The sequence below is a fragment of the Arachis hypogaea genome, chromosome 20 (genome assembly GCF_003086295.3).
Source record: "Arachis hypogaea cultivar Tifrunner chromosome 20, arahy.Tifrunner.gnm2.J5K5, whole genome shotgun sequence".
In the NCBI taxonomy this organism is placed as follows: domain Eukaryota; kingdom Viridiplantae; phylum Streptophyta; class Magnoliopsida; order Fabales; family Fabaceae; genus Arachis; species Arachis hypogaea.
The window spans coordinates 2692058-2709199 of NC_092055.1; positions in this window are offsets into that span (position 1 = coordinate 2692058).

Below are 17142 nucleotides of genomic sequence, written 5' to 3' on the forward strand. Positions count from 1 at the left end.
TATGCTACAAACAATTGCTCCCCCTTTGCCTAATCTTCAATTCTGCGTGAAATAGTCTCTGGAAGCCATTGGATTTGGGCTTGGGCAGCTCAGAAATCGCCCCCTGTGTTTTGCCTTTAAGTGAGTTACATGCGAGCTTCGACGGGTACGCATGGGTCACGCGTACGCGTCACTTGGCAATTTGCATTCCACGCGTACGCGTCATGTCACATGTATGCGTCGCCATGCGACTTCAACTTCCATGCGTGTGCGTCTGCTACGCGTGCACGTCGATGAATGCATCCCAAATCCTTAATTTTCCATGAGTTCTCCATTTTGCATGGTTTTCTCTTCACTCCTTTGATCCATTCCTGTCCTTTTCAACCTAAATTCACTAGGAAACACATCAAGGCACCTAGTGGAATCAAAGGTGAATCAAAATTAGCTATTTTAAGGCCTAAAAAGCATGTTTTCATACTTAGGTACAAATTCAGGGAGAATTACAAAACCATGCTATTTCGTTGAATAAATGTGGGAAAAGGTGACAAATTTCCCCCAAAATAAGCACAAGATAAACCACAAAATTGGGGTTTATCAAACCTCTCCACACTTAAACCAAGCATGTCCTCATGCTTAATTCAAGAAAGAGACAAAGGGTATCAACATTTATTCAATGTAAACTAACCAGATGCAACTACCTACATGCAATCTATATGAATGCAACCACTTAGTCAAAATGAATCAATCCCCATGAATACATATGTGCACATGAGGGCTAAAGGTATCTCAATGAGATCAAATCCACAATTGGTTGAGTTATTGAAAAGGTTTTTACAAACATGCAAGAGAAGATGATTATGGGTGAAAATATGTAATTGAGCAATCGAACCCTCACCAGATGTGTATCCGCTCTAGTCACTCGAGTCTATGGGGTTGATTCACTCAATTCTCCCCTAATCATGCTTTCCAAGATTTGTTTTTCATCTAACAATCAACAATTATTTCATGCATGCATACAGATATTATGAGGTCTTTCCCATAGGTTGTAATGGGGTTAGGGTCATGGTAAGGATGCATATGGTCAAGTGAGCTTGAAATTTGAATCTTCGATCAACCTAGGCTTCCCACCTAACCTATGACAACCTATATAATTTACGAAGCTAACCTAACTACCATTCTTCACTTTTTCACACACTCATGCATTCTCTTTAATTCTCATTCCATATGCATTGACTTTTATTGAACTTCACTTTGGGGCATTTTGTCTCCTTTTTTATTGCTATTCTTTTTATTTCTTTTTTCTTTTCTATTTTTTTCTTTTTACTTTATATATATATATATATTTTTTTTTTTTTGCAATAAACTATATACAAAAGTATCAATGCATATGGTTTTACGTATAATCAACACATGAGTATGTACCTAATTCCCAACATTTTCAACAAAAATAAAAAACACTCTTTTATCCCAACCAATGTTCCCAACTCTCCCAAATTCAAACGATAAAAACTCTCACTAGCCTAAGCTAATCAAAGATCCAAACAAGGGACATTTATTGTTTTTCACTTTAGGCTTGTAATGTGATAAAATTAAGAACAATTGGGTCAAGCGTAGGCTCAAAGTTAGCTCACAATGGAAGATAAAAGGTAAGCTATTTGGGTAAGTGAGTAATTTAAAACAATGGCCTCAATCATATAAGTGCATGGATACACAAAACAATGGACATATAGAATCAAACAAATCAAAGATCACAATCATAGAAAGAGAATAATGCACACAAGAAGGAAAATAAGTGGTTATATGATGTAACCACACAATTAGGCTCAAATCTCACTTGCTTGTGTTCTTAGCTCAAAACATGTTCCACAATATATAGTTCACGCAAGTTCTCAAAAATTTTTTTTTTCAAATCAATTGGGGTGCCCTAAATATAAAATCTTTGGAAAATATCACGATTTTGACTAAGCTTAATATATACATATGCAAAACAAGAAAATGCAACAAAAATTCCTAAAATGAAATGCAAAAGTGTTGGGATTAAAAATTGTCACCCAAAAACACCGATCGGTCGGACAACCTCCCCACACTTAAAAGTTTGCACCGTCCTCGGTGCATCCAAAGTGAGCAAGGGGGAACGACGACTTTTCGAGTTGCTACCTTCAGCTGGTAGGTCAACCGGTTGCTGCGTGTTCCTTTTTTCGCTTCCATTTTTGCTTATGATGATTCATCCTGAACAAAAGAAAACAGGATAGTAAGAAAAGTAAATGCGCAAGCAAGGAAGTGTAAATTGTTGGAATGAGGTGGATCACTAGAATTGAGTGAGTGAATTAGTGTGACTTTAATAAAGACAAATGTGTGAATTCTAAATTTGGCGCCATTTAGATCACACACACTAGCATAAAGAGCTATGTCACAGTTACACAAAGAAAGTATGCACTTCACTCATCCTAATGTGCTTGAGATGCTTTAAAAGACTTGTAGGTTAAGATAGCCAAACAAGTAGTGATGAAGCATAAGAGCACTCGAGCAAGAGTCAAGGAATTGTGGATTGGATAATAGATGGACATTAATTGATGTGTAAGGTAACTTTAATGGACAAAAATGGAATATAGAGCTCACACATCAACAATGACACATATTAAAGTTGTTGCAACACCTAAATGACATATAAGTGGAACACATGATTGCTATGGAACTTAGGAAAAGAAGATGGAATTTTAACTCAATCACATAGCAAGCATGGTCCACAAAGCTTAACAAAGCTAAAAAATATGTCACTAGGAAAGTTTTCGATCCAATTTCACAATTCCACAAATCTCAATGCATGAAATAAGTGATGTGAATAAAGATTCAATCATAAACAAGCATCACCTAAAAAAAATACAATGATAGTATACAATTGCCTAACAATGAATGATGAATGCATGGTGGCCAAAACATGCAATTCAAAATATTTAAAAAAGCTTGGAGGCAATGTACAAGTACTTGGTATTAAAAAACATTAAGCATGAAGAGTTCAAAACCAAGTGACAAATATGACCTCAACAAAGAATCCAACAATGGGTGTTAACACAATTATGCTAAAATAGCATCAGTTAATACTAAGCAGCAATAAACAGTAAACAAGATTAATAATCCAAGACTTATAGTGAAAAATAGAAAATTAAACAAAAAAAAAACTAACTAAATAGCTAACTTACTAAACTAACTAATGGTTGATGGTGTATGGTAGTGTTGGATGATGGGTGGGAGAAGAGAAGAAGAGAGAAGAAGGAAGGAAATGGAAAGAGGAGAAGAAAATAAGATGGGTGAAACAGGGCATTCCATGCGTGCGCGTAGTGTGACGCGTAAGCGTGGTTTGCTAAAATGGGGTCGACGCGTACGCGTGTGTCGCGTGGTGGGTTATTCAGAGAATCGACGCGTACGCGTGGTTGGGGCCAGAGAGAAGCGATGCGTACGCGTGGGATGACGCGTACGCGTGGGTTGATTTTGTGCTAGAGGCACAATTTCAGCCCAAAACTCGCACAACTCTCTGGTTTTTGTATGGAAGATGGAAAATTTTAGATACACGCATACGCGTGGGGGACGCGTGCGCGTGGATTGTCGGAAAAACCTGGGGCATGCGTACGTGAGGGTGACGCGTACGCGTGGCCTGGTGCTCTGTTTTTCAAAAATTTTCATGTTCTTGCACCAAACCAAGCATTCCAAACCTCCAAACAGCTACCAAAACACCTTAAAACCTTATTTATCCTACTAGGCTCCCAAATATACTAAACAAACTAAACAAAACATGAGATTAAACTAATCTTACCAATATTTACAAAAGAGAAAAAAGGGAAAGATGTTACCATGGTGGCGTGTCTCCCACCTAGCACTTTTGTTTATTGTCCTTAAGTTGGACTTATGGGGAGCTTCCATCAAGGTGGCTTGTGCTTGAATCCATCCTTCAACATCCACCAATGCTTGGATTTCCAATAAGCTCTATCATCCAAAGTTAATAGCTCGAAACTTTGATGGAGTTCTCCACAAACCATGGGCTCCCAAAGTTGATCTTCCTTGTGCAATCCGGGATCCCACACTTTGTTTTGACACCCGTCCTTATGTTGATCATGGTAAGTTCCTCCGGGTGGCAAGCAAGATGAATTCTTATGAAAGCACCAAACTATCCTCCTAGACCCATCCAATTGAGAACTACACCAACCTTTTCTCTTTGAAGCTTCAACCATAATGAGCCTAGACTTACTGCACCAACCACTAAACATCCTCCTCCTATGCTTAATTCCACAAAGCGCCCTAAGTTGGCCATCCGTTTCAAGCAAACCATATTCAAGTGGGATAATAAAGGTAAGAGTTAGAAGTTTTACCCACTCAAATGAAGGATTAGAGGGCAACTTAGGTAAAAGGGTTCCCAACGGTCTTGATAAAGCATGTTCCACTCCCGTCCATCCTCTCCTAGAGGCTTCCACCACTTGGCAAGATACTTCATGCTCAACCTCTTGCCAAGCATCCTCAAGTTCACCTTCTTCTTCATCAATTTCCTCAATCTCTTCCCATCACTCAAATCATAGATAGGAGGTTTAGTGAAATCTACCTGATGAGCGGATAATTTATACGCTTTTTGGCATTGTTTTTAGGTAGTTTTTAGCATATTTTAGTTACTTTTTGTTATATTTTTATTAGTTTTTATGAAAAAATCACATTTCTGGACTTCACTATGAGTTTGTGTGTTTTTGTAAATTCAGGTATTTTCTGGCTGAAATTGAGGGACCTGAGCAAAAATCTGATTTAGAGGCTGAGAAAGGACTACAGATGCTGTTGGATTCTGACCCTCCTGCACTCAAAGTGGATTTTCTGGAGCTACAAAAGCCCAATTGGCGCTCTCTCAATTGCGTTCGAAAGTAGACATCTTGAACTTTCCAGCAATGTATAATAGTCTATACTTTGCCCGAGATTTGATGGCCCAAACTAGCGTTAAACGCCAGCTAGAGAACCTTTCCTGGCGTAAAACGCAGGAACTGGCACCAAAACTGGAGTTAAACGCCCAAACTGGCACCCAAGCTGGCGTTTAATCCAAGAATGGCCTATGCACGTGAAAGCTTCAAAGCTCAGCCCAAACACTCACTATGTGGGCCCCGGAAGTGGATTTCTACACTATCTGCAATTAGTTACTCATTTTCTGTAAACTTAAGTTACTAGTTTAGAATAAAAACTACTTCTAGAGATTCATTTTGTAACTCATGACATTTTACATCTCATATTGTATCTTCTACGGCATGAGTCTCTAAACCCCATTGGTGGGGGTGAGGAGCTCTGCTGTGTCTCAATGGATTAATGCAATTACTATTGTTTTCTATTCAATCACGCTTGATTTTGTTCTAAGATACTCATTCGTACTTCAATATAGAGAATATGATGATCTGTGACACTCATCATCATTCTCAAACTTATGAACGCGTGCCTGACAACCACTCCTGTTCTACCTGAGCTCAACGTAGTCATTGGGTGACAGCTTGAGTGCGTATCTCTTGGGTCTCTAATCCACGGACTGAGTCCGTGGTATTAGAAGCTTCGTGTTAGAGGCTAGAACCAATTGACAGCATTCCTAAGATCCGGAAAGTCTAAACCTTGTCTGTGGTATTCCGAGTAAGACCTGGAACGGGATGACTGTGACGAGCTTCAAACTCACGAATGTTGGGCACAATGACAGTGTGCAAAAGGATAGAGAGATCCTATTCCGACACAAGTGAGAACTGACAGATGATTAGCCGTGCGGTAGCTGTACCTGGTATTTTTCATCCGAGATGAGAAATCCGACAGTTGATTAGCCGTGTAGAAACCGTACCTGGTATTTTTCATCCGAGAGGATCATACAGCTTGCCATTGAAGGAAGCCATGCGTGTTTGGAGAAGAAGACAGTAGGAAAGCAGAGATTCAGATGACAGAGCATCTCCGGAACCTCAACTTGTTCCTCATTACTAAATCACAAGTACCATTTATTTCATGTTATTTACTTTTCATAAACAAAATCATTTTTATCATTAATCTCTTGACTAAGATTTACAAGATAACCATAGCTTACTTCAAGCCGAGAATCTCCGTGGGATCGACCCTAACTCACGTAAGGTATTACTTGGATGACCTAGTGAACTTGCTGGTTAGTTGTGCGGAGTTGTGAAAAGTGTAATCACAATTCCGTGCACCAAGTTTTTGGCGCCGTTGCCGGGGATTGTTCGAGTTTGAACAACTGACGATTCATCTTGTTACTTAGATTAGGAAAAAATTTTATCTTTTTGGTTTAGAGTTACTAAAATTGAGTCTTCTATTATTGTTTTTTTTTTGTTAAAATTTTAAAATTCTTATTTTCTTTTTCTATATTTTTCTTTCGAAAATTTTTAATAAATAGATAAAAACCAATAAACTAATAATTGAGTCTTTTGTTTGAGTTTAGTTTCATGTTTTAAGTTTGGTGTCAATTGCATGTTTTTTTTCCTTCAATTTTTCGAATTGTATGTTCTTTTCATTCTTCATATTTTTGAATTTTATGTTCCTTATTCTTTCTTGATCTTCAAGTTGTTCTTGTTTATTTTTCTTGTTTGATCTTTAGTTTTTCTTGTTTTGTGTCTTTCCTTGTTTTTCTTGTGCATTTTTGAATTATTAGTGTCCAAAGTATAAAAAAATTTTTAAGTTTGGTGTCCTTTGTGTTTTTATTTTCCTAAAGATTTTCAAAATTTGTTCTTGGTGTTTATCTTGATCTTCAAAGTGTTCTTGGTGTTCATCTTGACATTCAAAGTTTTCTTGTTTGTTTTCTTTGTTTTGATCTAAAAATTCTAAGTTCGGTGTCATTTTATTATTTTTCTCTTTCCTCATTAAATTAAAAAAAATATCTTCTTGATGAGCGGATAATTTATACCCTTTTTGCCATTATTTTTACATAGTTTTCAGTATGTTTTAATTACTTTTTATTATATTTTTATTAGTTTTTATGCAAAAATCACATTTCTGGACTTTACTATGAGTTTGTGTGTTTTTCTGTAATTTCAGGTATTTTCTGGCTGAAATTGAAGGACCTGAGCAAAAATCTGATTCAGAGGCTGAGAAAGAACTGCAGATGCTGTTGGATTCTGATCCTCCTGCACTCGAAGTGGATTTTTTGGAGCTACAGAAGCCCAATTGGCATGCTCTCAATTGCGTTGGAAAGTATACATCTTGGGCTTTCTAGCAAACTGGCGTTTAAACGCCCACCAGAGACCCTTTTCTGGTGTAAAACGCCAGAACTAGCACCAGAACTGGAGTTAAACGCCCAAACTGGCATCCAAGCTGGCGTTTAACTCTAGAAATGGCCTATGCACGTGTAAAGCTCAATGCTCAGCCCGAGCACACACTAAGTGGGCCCTGGAAGTGGATTTCTGCACTATCTGCACTTAGTTACTTATTTTCTGTAATCCCTAGTAACTAGTTTAGTATAAATAGCACTTTTTACTATTGTATTCGCATCCAATCTTTTATTCTTATGCCATTTGGGAGACTGGCCATTCGGCCATGCCTAGACCTTTTTCTCTTAAGTATTTTTCAACGGTGGAGTTTCTACACCTCATAGATTAAGGTGCGGAGCTCTGCTGTTCTTCATGAATTAATGCAAGTACTATTGTTTTTCTTTCAATTCACGCTTACTTCTTCTCCAAGATATACTCTTGTATTTTTATTCAGTTAAGTCAGAATGAAGGGGTGACCTGTGATAATCACCCACTATCTTCGTTAATCGCTTAGCCAAGATCCGCGTGCCTGACAACCATAAGCAGTCTAAATGATGTTCAACATAGTCATTGGATGACAGCCGAAGTATCTTCTCTTGTGTCTCTAATCCGCGATTTGCATTGTCTCTCCTGACAATAGAATATCCGAATCTAAGATTAGAACCTTCGTGGTATAGGCTAGAACCATTGGCAGCATTCCTGAGATCCGGAGAGTCTAAACCTTGTCTGTGGTATTCCGAGTAGGATCTGGGAAGGGATGACTGTGAAGAGCTTCAAACTTGCGACTGTTGGGCGCAGTGACAGTATGCAAAAGGATAGAGAAATCCTATTCCGACGCTAGTGAGAACCGACAGATGATTAGCCGTGCGGTAGCTGTACCTGGTATTTTTCATCCGAGATGAGAAATCCGACAGTTGATTAGCCGTTCAGAGACCGTACCTGGTATTTTTCATCCGAGAGGATCATACAGCTTGCCATGGAAGGGATCACACATGAGTGGAAGAAGACAATAGGAAAGCAAAGGTTCAGAAGCAACAAAGCATCTCCAAACGCTTATCTGAAATTTCCACCAATGATTTACTTAAGTATCTCTATTTTATTTTATGTTTTATTTATCTTTTAATTATCAAAACCTCATAACCATTTGAATCCGCCTGACTAAGATTTACAAGATGACCATAGCTTGCTTCAAGCCGACAATCTCCGTGGGATCGACCCTTACTCACGTAAGGTATTACTTGGACGACCCAGTGCACTTGCTGGTTAGTTGTGCGGAGTTGTGAAAAGTGTGATCACAATTTCGTGCACCAAGTTTTTGGCGCCGTTGCCGAGGATTGTTCGAGTTTGGACAACTGACGGTTCATCTTGTTGCTTAGATTGGGTAATTTTATTTTATGTTTAAGCTTTTTATTTTTATTTTCGAAAAAAAAAACAAAAAAATTAATAAAATCATAAAACCAAAAATATTTTGTGTTTCTTGTTTGAGTCTTGTGTCAAATTTTAAGTTTGGTGTGAATAGCATGTTTTTATTTTCTTAAAATTTTCGAAAATTCATGCATTATGTTCTTCATGATCTTTAAGTTATTCTTGATGATTTTTCTTGTTTGATCTTTGATTTTTCTTGTTTTGTGTCTTTTCTTGTTTTTCATATGCATTTTCAAATTGTTAGTGTCTCTAGTACAAAAGTTCTTAAGTTTGGTGTCTTGCATGTGTTTCTTTTCTTAAAAATTTTCAAAATTATGTTCTTGATGTTCATCATGATCTTCAAAGTGTTCTTGGTGTTCATCTTGACATTCAAACTGTTCTTGCATGCATTATTTATTTTGATCTTAAATTCTTATGTCTTGTGTTATTTTGTTGTTTTTCTCTTTCTTCATTAATTCAAAAATAAAAAATAATATCTTTCCCTTATTTTACTCATAAATTTCGAAATTTTGGGTTGACTTAGACAAAAATTTTTAAAATTTAGTTGTTTCTTGTTAGTCAAGTCAAAATTTCAATTTAAAAAACTTTATCTTTTCAAATTTTTTTCAAAAATTAAATCTTTTTCATTTTTCTTCTTAAAATTTTCGAATTTCTTAAATAAATTTTTCAAAATCTTTTTCTTAAATTTATTTCATATTTTCGAAATTATTACTAACAATTAATGTTTTGATTCAAAAATTTCAAGTTTGTTACTTTCCTGTTAAGAAAGGTTCAATCTTTAAATTTTAGAATCATATCTTTTAGTTTCTTGTTAGTCAAGTCATCAACTTTAATTTTCAAAATCAAATCTTTTTAAATTTCTTTTTCAAATCTTTTTCAAAATAAGTTTCAATCATATATTTTTCAAAACTTAATTTTTCACACTCCATGGAAGAAGGCTCTTCGACTTGAGATTCCTCTTTGCATTCAACGTCTCCTAAATTTTCAACCACTTCCTTTGCTTCAATTATATCTGCCTCCCCCTCTTGTTGCACTTCTTGATTTAACTCCTCTTCTTCACCTCGGAGCTTCAAGTTCACTTCCTCACTAAGCTCTTTGGTTTCTTCTCCACATTCAACAATAGGAGTGCCTTGATTGTGTAAGCTTAGGAAGGATGAGTACATGTTGCTAACGGCTTTCGCAATGATAGCCATCTTGGCTTCTATCTCCTTGAATTCCTTTTGCGTCTCCTTGAAAACCCTATTTTTAGGGTTTATCTTATGCTTAATTTAGAGGATTTTATCACCTTTTACTCACATTTATCCAAGGAAATAGCATGGTTTCATGATTGTCTCCTAAATTGTGCTTGAATGTGAAAACATGCTTTTTAAGCCTTAATTAGCTAAATTTAATTCACCTTTGATTCCACTAGATGCCTTGATGTGTTTCTTAGTGAATTCAGATTGGAAAGGCTAGGAATGGATCAAAGGGATGGAGAGGAAAAGCATGCAAGTGGAGAACTCATGAAGAAACAAGGATTTGGGATGCATTCATCAACGCAGACGCGCACGCGTAAATCGATGAGGTCGCATGGCGACGTGTGGGAAGGAAATTTCCAAGCGACGCATACGCGTACATGGCACGTACGCGTCGATGCTCGCACGTGACTCACTTAAAGGTAAAATGCTGGCGGCAAATTTTGGGCTTCCCAGGCCCAAATCCAACTTATTTCTGAGGTTATTTAAGGCAGAATTCAAGGGGGAGTCAACACATTCCAACACATTAGAAGTTAGTTACCATTAGTTTAGCTTAGCTTTAGTTTAGAGTTAGTTTTCTAGAGGGAGAAGCTCTCTCTTTTTTCTAGAGTTAGGATTAGGTTAGAGGTAGATTAGGAATTCTTAGATCTAGGTTAATTTCATGCTTTGATTTACTTTTCCTTTATCAATTCTTGTTCTTCTACATCTCCTCTCTCTAGTTTAGCATTTAATTCTTGTAATTCTCTACTTTTATATTGATGTACTCTTGTTTCTTCTATTTCCTTTTAATTCAATTTGAGGTAATTCATGTCAATTGCGATTGCTTTGATTGTTGTTGTTAATTCCTTGCATTTAATTGTTGATTAGATTTTATTCTTGTTGTCAATTTACTATGCTTTCTTTTAGTGCCCTCCAAGTGTTTGATAAAATGCTTGGAAGGATTTTAGAGTAATTTTATGCTCTTGGCTTGGAAGGTAACTTAGGAACTCTTGAGTTACTAATGTCCAAGTGATTAACGATTGGTTGCCATTAACTCTAGTTCTCATTACTTCAATTAGTGAATGGCTAGGATTTATGGACTTGGATTGATATAACTCATTTGACTTTCCTTTACTAGTTATAGTTAGAAGATGATTTAGTGAGATTGATCCTTGCCAATTTTCATGTTGTGGTTAGTGATAGGGATAGAGATCCTTGACCACCAACCTTTGCCAAGACTGTTTTATCATTTGCAATTCATTGTCAATTACTTTTCATGTTCCTTATCCAAAACCCCCAAAATATACAACTCATAACCAATAACAAGAACACTACCCTGCAATTCCTTTGAGAGACGACCCGAGGTTTAAATACTTCGGTTATTAGGATTATTAGGGGTTTGTACTTGTGACAAACAAATTTTTGTATGAAAGGATCATTGTTGGTTTAGAAACTATACTTGCAACGAGACTTCATTAGTGAATTTCTACACCATCAATTTTCCATTCATCAAAAATGGCGCCGTTGCCGGGGATTTGCAATGGTGTTATGTTATTGGTTATTGTACATATGTGAATATTGTGAAAACGTTTTCTTTTTGCTTTTTTGTTAGTTTTTAGTTTGCTCTCTTTATTTGTTAATACTCTTAGTTTTTATTTTCCCTTACTATCATGGATTTTTACTTTGGCTATGAGCTTGGTTACAATTGTGTTGTAGGTAATGGAAATTATAATGAGAATGTATCAAGAATGAGACAATCAAAGGTGGGAGGAGCCATATGCATGTGATCAATCTTCTTGGCAACAACCCCCACCAATTCACTATGAAGAAGAGCCATTTTATGATGCATACCAATCCAATGGCTATGGTGAACTTCCTTGTGACTTTCAAGAACCACCATCGTATGCCTATGAGCCATACCCTCAACATAGCCCTCAACCATACTCACAAGCCTCTTTTTACCAAGCACCTTCTTACGATCCACATCCATCATATGACCAATCACCCATACCACATCCTTGCGATCGCTATGAGCAAGAACCTTTAGAACCACCACAACCCCATCATGATTACTACCAAGAATCACCTTAACACATACAATCTCCATACCCTTACCTAGAAGAACCACCTTCCCATTGTAAACCCTTTCTCTAAAATAATGAACCTTCCTATCCACCCCAAGCCCCAATAGATGATTCCCTCACTTTGATACTCCAAGGACAAGAGGCCATGCGACGGGATACACTAGAGCTTATGACTAACTTGACCAAGGTAGTGCATACTTTAGCCTACCAATGCTTAAACACTCAAGGTGCTTCCATGACCACATGTGAACAATCAAAAGAGGAGCAAAGCATGAAGAAGAAATTGGAAAACCCGGTGGAAAAGGAGGACACAAATTTTGTATTGGGACAATTGGAGAAACCTATGGTTATTGAAGAAAAGAAAGAAGTGGTTGAAGATTTAGGAGATGCGGAACCACCGTGGGAGCGTCAACAACCTCCGGAACACATCAAAATTACAGAATATGAAGAGGTTGATCAAGAGATGGAGTCAATCATCAATGACTTCTTATCAAAAATTGAATCTCCTCCCATGGGACATGAAATTAAAGTATTTGAAGACAACTCAACACCAAATGATGTTGGTGATCTCATTGAAGACTCTTTCACCGAATGTGAAGTTAATATGGAAGTAGATTTCACACAACCTCCCAAGTTTGACTCTATTGATGATGAGGAGGAATTGGAAGAAGTCAACAAGCAAGAAGAAGTTGAAAGAAGTTGTCAAGAGGTGGAAATTATCAAAGAAGAGCACAAGGAAATCGACCTCGCATTGTCTAAGTTTGGGGAAATGCTCCTCCCTAAGTCACCATCCAACACAACATTCAAGTGGATAAAATTCTTATCCTTAAGCTTCAGTTTCTCACTTGAATATGGTTTGATTGAAACAGATGGGCAACTTAGAGCTCTTTGTGGAATTAAAAGTAAGGAGGAGTTGTGTAGCGGTTGAAAGTTTGGAATTAGGCTCATTGAGGTCAAGCTTTCAAGGCATAGGGACCATGATTGGATGAATGCTACTTCGTATGGGTCTAGGAAGAAGATTTGGTATGTTAAAGAGAATTCTATGTGCCAACCACCCGAATGGAAAAATCATGACGACCAACTAGAAGACGGGTGCGAAAATAAGATATGGGATCCCGGATCGCTACATGAAGACCAACTATGGGAGCTCATTTCTTGGGTGGAACTCCACCCAAGCTTGGTGAAGATGGTTGGAATTTCTGTCAACCATTTGAGGAACAAAGATCCTTGGAGATTCAAGGATGAGTATAAACACAAGCCACCATGACAAAGAGCTTCCCAAAATGTCCAACTTAAGGACTTAAACTAAAAGTGCTTGGTGGGAGACACCCCACCATGGTAAACTCTATCCACTCTTTTGTAACTTTGATTAATAAGTGATTTGAGTTACCATTGTAAGTAGTTTTTCTTTTCATATAGTTGTTTTAATAATTCAGTTGTTGGTTGCTTGTGATGCAAGTTTTCCTTGCCCACATTTGAAAACTCTTCAAAAGCCAAAAAGAATTTTGTAATTTTGCAATTTTGATTGGTTTTGAGTTTTAGGTAGTGTTAGGAAGGTTTTAAGCTGTTTTTAGTGTTTCTGAAAAAAAAAAGGGGGCAAGGATGCGCACGCACGCTGTACGCGTACGCGTCCATGCGTGAATGCAGCCCCATACGTATTCCAGAGAGTTGGGCAAACCCTGCGCAAACATTAAGCTTCTAGCACAAGTCTCATGCACGCGTATGCGTACAGCATGCATACGCATCGATGCGCTTCAATGAAGGCACGCGCACGCGTACATGACTGATGAGCGGATAATTTATACCCTTTTTGGCATTGTTTTCACATAGTTTTTAGTATGTTTTAGTTACTTTTTATTATATTTTTATTAGTTTTTATGAAAAAATCACACTTCTGGACTTTACTATGAGTTTGTGTGTTTTTCTGTGATTTCAGGTATTTTCTGGTTGAAATTGAGGGACCTGAGCAAAAATCTGATTCAGAGGCTGAAAAAGGACTGCAGATGCTGTTGGATTCTGACCCTCCTGCACTCGAAGTGGATTTTCTGGAGCTACAAAAGCCCAATTAGTGCGCTCTTAATTGCGTTGGAAAGTAGACATTTTGGGCTTTCCATCAAAATATAATAGTCCATACTTTTCTCGAGATTTGATGGCCCAAACTGGCACTCAAAGCCAGCCTAAAACTTTCTGGCGTAAAACGCCCAAACTGGCACCAGAATTGGAGTTAAATGCCCAAACTGGCATCAAAGCTGGCGTTTAACTCCAAGAACAGCCTATGCACGAAAAAGCTTCAATGCTCAGCCCAAGCACACACCAAGTGGGCCCCGGAAGTAGATTTCTGTACTATCTACACTTAGTTACTCATTTTCTGTAACCCTAGGTTACTAGTTTAGTATAAAAACTACTTTTAGAGATTTATTTGGGGAGCCTTTTGATCATATGTAACTTTTATCATCTTTTCACATTTGGAGGCTGGCCTCACGGCCATGCTTAGACCTCTTTTCACTTATGTATTTTCTATGGTGGAGTTTTTACACCCCATAGATTAAGGTGTAGAGCTCTGCTGTTCTTCATGAATTAATGGCTATCATCTGTCCTCTCAGTGAAAATGGTCCAGGTACGGTTTCTATACGGCTAATCAACTGTCGGATCTCTCATCTCAGATGAAAAATACCAGGCACAGCTACCGCACGGCTAATCATCTGTCGGTTCTCACTTGTGTCAGAATAGGATCTCTCTATCCTTTTGCACACTGTCACTGCGCCCAACATTCGTGAGTTTGAAGGTTGTCACAGTCATCCTATCCCAGATCCTGCTCGGAATACCACAGACAAGGTTTAGACTTTCCGGATCTCAGGAATGCTGCCAATTGGTTCTAGCCTCTACGACGAAGGTTTTAATCTCACGGATTCAAATGCTCTGTTGTCAGGAGAGGCAAGTCAAATCCGTAGATCATAGACCCAAGAGACTATACTCCAGCTGTCGTCCAATGACTACGTTGAACATCATGTAGACCGCTTGTGGTTGTCAGGCACGCGGATCTTGGCTAAGCGAGTAACGAAGATAGTGGGTGATTGTCACGGGTCACCCCTTCATTCTGACTTAACTGAATTAAGTATGAGAGTATATCTTGGAGAAGAATTAAGCGTGAATTGAAAGAGAAACAATAATACTTGCATTAATTCATGAAGAACAGCAGAGCTCCGCACCTTAATCTATGAGGTGTAGAAACTCCACCGTAGAAAATACATAAGAGAAAAAGGTCTAGGCATGGCCGAATGGCTAGCCTCCCAAATGTAACATAAAAATCCAAAGATTGATAAGATGATCGATATGAATACAATAGTAAAAAGTGCTATTTATACTAAACTAGTTACTAAGGATTACAGAAATTGAGTAACTAAGTGCAGATAGTGCAGAAATCCACTTCCGGGGCCCACTTGGTGTATGCTTGGGCTGAGCATTGAGCTTTACACGTGCATAGGCCTTTTCTAAAGTTAAACGCCAGCTTGGATGCCAGTTTGGGCGTTTAACTCCAGTTTTGGTGCCAGTTCTAGCGTTTTACGCCAGAAAAGGGTCTCTGGCTAGTGTTTAAACGCCACTTTGGGCCATCAAATCTCGGGCAAAGTATGGACTATTATACATTGCTGGAAAGCCCAAGATGTCTACTTTCCAAAGCAGTTAAGGGCGCGCCAATTGGGCTTCTGTAGCTCCAGAAAATCTACTTTGAGTGCAGGAGGATCAGAATCCAACAGCATCTGCAGTTCTTTCTCAGCCTCTGAATCAAACTTTTGCTCAGAACCCTCAATTTCAGCCAGAAAATATCTGAAATTACAGAAAAACACACAAACTCATAGTAAAGTCCAGAAATATGATTTTTGCATAAAACTAATAAAAATATAATAAAAAGTAACTAAAACATATTAAAAACTACTTAAAAACAATCCAAAAAGCATATAAATTATCCGCTCATCACTCCTCTACTGTTTTCTGTCAGTGTAAGAATTTTCTCATAGTTTCTTGCCAAGTTGCTAACTATGTGGATAATTTCTGTACTAGAGATACCTCCTTGATTAAATATGAAATCATTTCTGCTTCTCTAGGCAATGTTGCAAATTGTGATAAAAGAGATGGGCCGTGAAGTCCCATTAAGTCTGTGAGCAGCTGAGAAATGGTTTCCTTCTAACCAATTCTTTAAATCTTGGTTAAAAAAATCCTTCTTATATCTACTATTGACACTACTTTTCCATGGACTTCAGATACAGGGACAGTCGCGGAGCACATGAAGCATTGATTCCTCTTGGCCAGGGCATCTAGCACCTTCAGTAAACCCTCTTTTCTATCTCTTTTGATTGGTAAGCAAAGCATATACATAATGAGTCAAGTAAAAGTCTTAAGTCTTTTGGGGACTTTTAATTTCCAAATATTTTTAAAATGAGGTTCTGTCACCTCCCCTTCTCCATAAAAATGATTATACGCAGACTTAATAGAAAAATTTCCACTGGTCTCAGACATCCAACAAATAGAGTCATCGCCCATATTGGCATTTGGAGCTTTTAGAATATGAAGATGATCCAACATCTATTCTGATAGGATTTGATGCAAAATCTCTCACTTCCAACTCCCGTAGCCAATAGCATAGGTGCTCATCGTCTCTTGCAACATCTCCTGACTGAGATTGATAAGTGCAACATTCATTAAATTTGGGATTTTTAGAACCCAAGGGCCTTCCCAAAAAGAAATCGTCGTACCATTGCCAATTCTCCAAACCAAATTATTAATAAAATTATCCCAAAATTTGACAATGTCATTCCAAGCATTTGAATTACTATTTTTCAAGCAAACTTTAGGTATAACATTGTCTCTACACCCATATTTTGCACGCATCACCTGAAACCAAAGCGCCTTTCTATTGTGATAAAATTCCAACCCAACTTCATGAGGAAAAGTTTGTTGGTCTCATGAGTTTTCGTATTCCTAGGCCGCTTTGATGTTTCTCCTTGCAAATGTTGTCCCAGTTAATCAAATGAATCTTTTTCTCCTCCTCGCTGTGTAAACCCTGGATAATTAGTAAATAATTAACCAATAAATTAATTATTATTCAAAAAAATTAGGAAATTAAATTTGATATTTTAGAAAGGTAAAAATAACTAAAATAAGAATTTTAACACCAATTTTAAAAATTTT